Here is a 3823-nt window from a genome sequence, read left to right on the forward strand (position 1 = left end):
TTGAAAATTTCGGTGATAGAACACACGGATGTAAATCTGCACGCTGGTACACGATGCGTAATCTATGACGTGACTCGAGCTATCAAGAATTATATTTGTTACATAATTTTAGGCATTTAAACTAATGAATTTCTTAAAAATAAACATTCGAGACTCATAAATATAAAGCTAATCTTTCATTTTTAGCAGAATTAATGTAATTTATCTTATTTTTCGTATAAAATTATGGCAAGGAAGGTTGCACCGATGAGAGGAAACTTTTAATCTCGAAATGATATCAGGGTAAAATGCAGTACTGAAGCGGATATAAACTGACCAGGGTCATTTGTAGCAATCCTCCTCGCTGAGAATAAACCGGCATTACCGATAGCAAATGTACGAAGTATATCTCCTCGCATGCAATGTGGGAAATGCATCTTGGTTGTATTGATATGTTTTTTTTTTGTAATTACATCTGAACAAAAGATTCAGGGAAAAATCATCATGGTAAGACAGTATTTTGGCAATAAGGTCATGTACTGTTAAATAGTACGTGGCGTTCTGCGCTCCTACCGTGAAACAATTCATGTCCTTGAGCGTGTTGTTGGACAAGATTAAAATTCGGCTCCGAAGCACGCATCACACATACAAGAGCGACCCTCACGCGGCAAAGAGCAATGACACAACATTCTCTCCCGCCATACCCGGCAGCTCGGCGGCTGCCGGCGAACTGAAGGCAAGAGACTCCATGCAAGCGTTGTCCCCTTCCACTGCCACGATGAGACTCACTCAGTGGCTGAGGGCGATGTGAACGGGAGAATGTCGCCGCCGTGGAGAGCGCAAAAATAGCGTGCAAAGGTTCGCATAGATTGATTTATTGCCGCTTCTATGAGGACTGCATTAAAATGGTATGGATTAATATGAAGATAAAGGATTAAAGTTTATAAAGACTGTAAAAAATTTTGGGTTCCGTCATTATACACGCCGTAGCAGGCAGCCAATTTTACCGAATTTCGTGTTTTTCCGTGGTCAATATTGCAGCGTGAAAAACGAGAAATGAAAAATTACGATGATCTTTTCAAATATCGATCTTTCTTCTTCGTAAATATGCATTCAAATGTTATGTGCATAGAATAACAGAGGCGTCAGACGAATCTGCCCAGACGTCTGCAGCGTAGTTTTTGGACTAGGTATCCGGGAGCCTTAATGTACCTCTTCAAGTCCTCACAATTCAAAATACCTCATATATTTCCTCTTATCTATAAATCCTATTCTCTCCCTCCTTTAGTTACTAAGCGTTTAATTTACTCAATATTTTCACCTCTTTAAAATTTTTCAGAATTCCCTGTTCACTCAGCACAAGCTCCATCCTTACCATCTCTTCCTTGTCACATCAACATTTTCTTTCCTTATTTCACTACGTCTTGTACTTCCATCTTCCTTTCCCTCTCTGTCTATCTCACCTTCTCCATTCGCTAAGAAAAACTAGGTCTCAACAGCCTCCAGCCTCATCTCATCTGCCCCAGGTACTTAAGCTCAAATATAACATCTTGGTGGGTTATAGATTGGTATCTTTGTGGGTGATTAGATTTTTTGGTAGTATTCCTGGTTTAGTGAGGGAGGTGATAAATAAGTATATACTTAAAATCTTCTGATTGTCTGCGGCTACTACGCTATATTAAAAAAAAGTTGCTCTGACAACAATGCTGATTCGTTACTTTGTAGGAAATTTATTTGCTGAGATAGCGTGCGTACGATGTTGCTCCAATCAATATCAACGCTTGTGTATTTGTATATTTTCTTACTGCAATATTATATCAACGTTGCATCAGCCTCTTCTGCTACTTGGGTGAGAGGTTAAAAGTTGATTCTTCCCGCGATTTAAGCATTTGAAAGAACTCGACTATTAAAAATAAACATAACCTCTCTTCCGTGATTTCCTAACGCTATCCCTTTATTCATGCACCTAGAAAAGGTATTTTTCCATCGAATTAAAATTTTCAAAAGCTAACCTGGTAAGAGACCTTTTTTCAATCCTTTCGGAGGCAGCGTAGGAAAAGTCTCACTGATTGTGAGTAAAAAAATTAACCAATCCCTAAAGGGATTCGGGTTTCAGTCAGCAATCAACGGTAGAAATCAATTCAGACAGTATTCGGCTCCAATATCTTTAAAAAAATTTGTATGGAGATGTCTCCTTCTTACGTTGTTTATTTTCTTTAACCCAATCGGTGTCCGCATGAAGCAGATTTCAATGAATCCCATGCCAAACACCGCAAAGGTTGCTCGCAGGGTACCAAGTATAATGTAGGATGCCGTGCCACTGTTTGTGTGGCTGATTCTCCCTTTTCCACGTTCACTCGAGCGAGAGGCGAGAAATTCGTTCGAAGGCAGCACTTGAACATGAGTGCGTCAGGGTCGTAAGCTTTTGTTTGGCTGGGGGAAGTGAATAAGGGGGTGATAGTGCGGGAGGGTTAAAGAAGGTCAGTAGGAGACCACACCATTGACGCGAAGCAATAAAACCCAAATCATGGACGGGACAAACGCCTTCCCATCAATCCATCAATACGAAGATGGAACCCCTCTTGAGTAAAAAAAGAAGAATACTTGGGCTGCACCCTTTTATTCCCCCCGACCGTCGCCCGGATGACCCCGCCCCCACTCCAACCGCTTCCCTCTCCTTCACTTTCTTACTTATTCAATTGAATGACTTTCTTGGCAGAGGACGACGTCCCAAGCGTGCCTTTTCTTTGAGCTTTCCGGCTAAAGACGGGGAAGAGTGATTTGGTTCTGCTTGTGCGAAAAAAAAATTTAAACCCTCACTCACCTGATTTATCCCTGCCTTTCACGTGATAGAGAAGACAACTGATTTCTATTAATAGCTTTCTTTGGTTGCTAATGGTGAGCTTGTTAATTATGAGTGATATCTTGCTGTCAATGTCTTCAAGACGCTTAAGAAGCTAGAGGAGGTCCTCTTTTTTTTAATGGAATTGGAATTGAGTATTTTGTAACCAAACTACGAATTTTCCTGTGATATTTATTCGATTTTTTTCAAAATATCGTGTGATAAATAATAATTAATTCATAATATTAAATAACTGTCTCAGATTCTCTGATAAACGTCCTGATAGAGGAGCTTTCTATCATTTTGATGGGAATGACATCCATTTACGAGGTAACCGAAAAGTTGCGACAGAACTATACCTTTTGATCCACTTGGTTTTCAGTGCATGACACTCACATTGGTTGTGCAGTTTATGCAATCGTATGCAAATAAACGTTAGAGCCGGATATTGTAACGGTTTATAGTGTGGTAGAATTTATCGTTATGTTACGTATAGCTGTTGCAAGCTCTTTCTCGCAAAGAGTAAAGTCATCAAAACGTGTCACGTCTGGTGTGATTTTCCCTTTCTTGAAAGCAGAAAAAATGATCGTCAATCATATGTAGCGTCGGTGGTGTAATGGTCAGCATAGTTGCCTTCCAAGCAGTTGATCCGGGTTCGATTCCCGGCCGACGCACATTTTTGACATCAGACTTTTTTAATGATTGAGTATGTATTTATTATACATCAAAAATGCAAATGCAAATGCAGATGAATGTATAATAAATACAGATGGATGTATGGATTGCATAACATCATCACTCTCACTGTGATGTTATGCAATCCTTCTTAATCCAAATATTTTCAAATAATTATTTATTATACACCACTGCCATCACTATCTCTGCGATATTTTAGATATGTACTGAAGAGGCGACTGAGATGGAAAGAAGGGGCGTGATAATTTAAAATTGTGTCTTTTATAACCAATAAGCCAAATATGCTTAGGAAGAGAAACAGAAAGA

The 3823-nt window shown here is 39.5% G+C and overlaps 1 non-coding gene across 1 annotated transcript; it reads left to right on the top strand.

Annotated features, from left to right (window-relative positions):
* Window positions 1-3423: 3423 nt before the first annotated feature.
* Trnag-ucc lies at window positions 3424-3495 on the top strand. Its single transcript has one exon. It is a non-coding gene; the product is annotated as a tRNA-Gly (tRNA).
* Window positions 3496-3823: the final 328 nt, after the last annotated feature.

Source organism: Ischnura elegans, chromosome 6 (assembly GCF_921293095.1).
Source record: "Ischnura elegans chromosome 6, ioIscEleg1.1, whole genome shotgun sequence".
In the NCBI taxonomy this organism is placed as follows: Eukaryota; Metazoa; Arthropoda; class Insecta; order Odonata; family Coenagrionidae; genus Ischnura; species Ischnura elegans.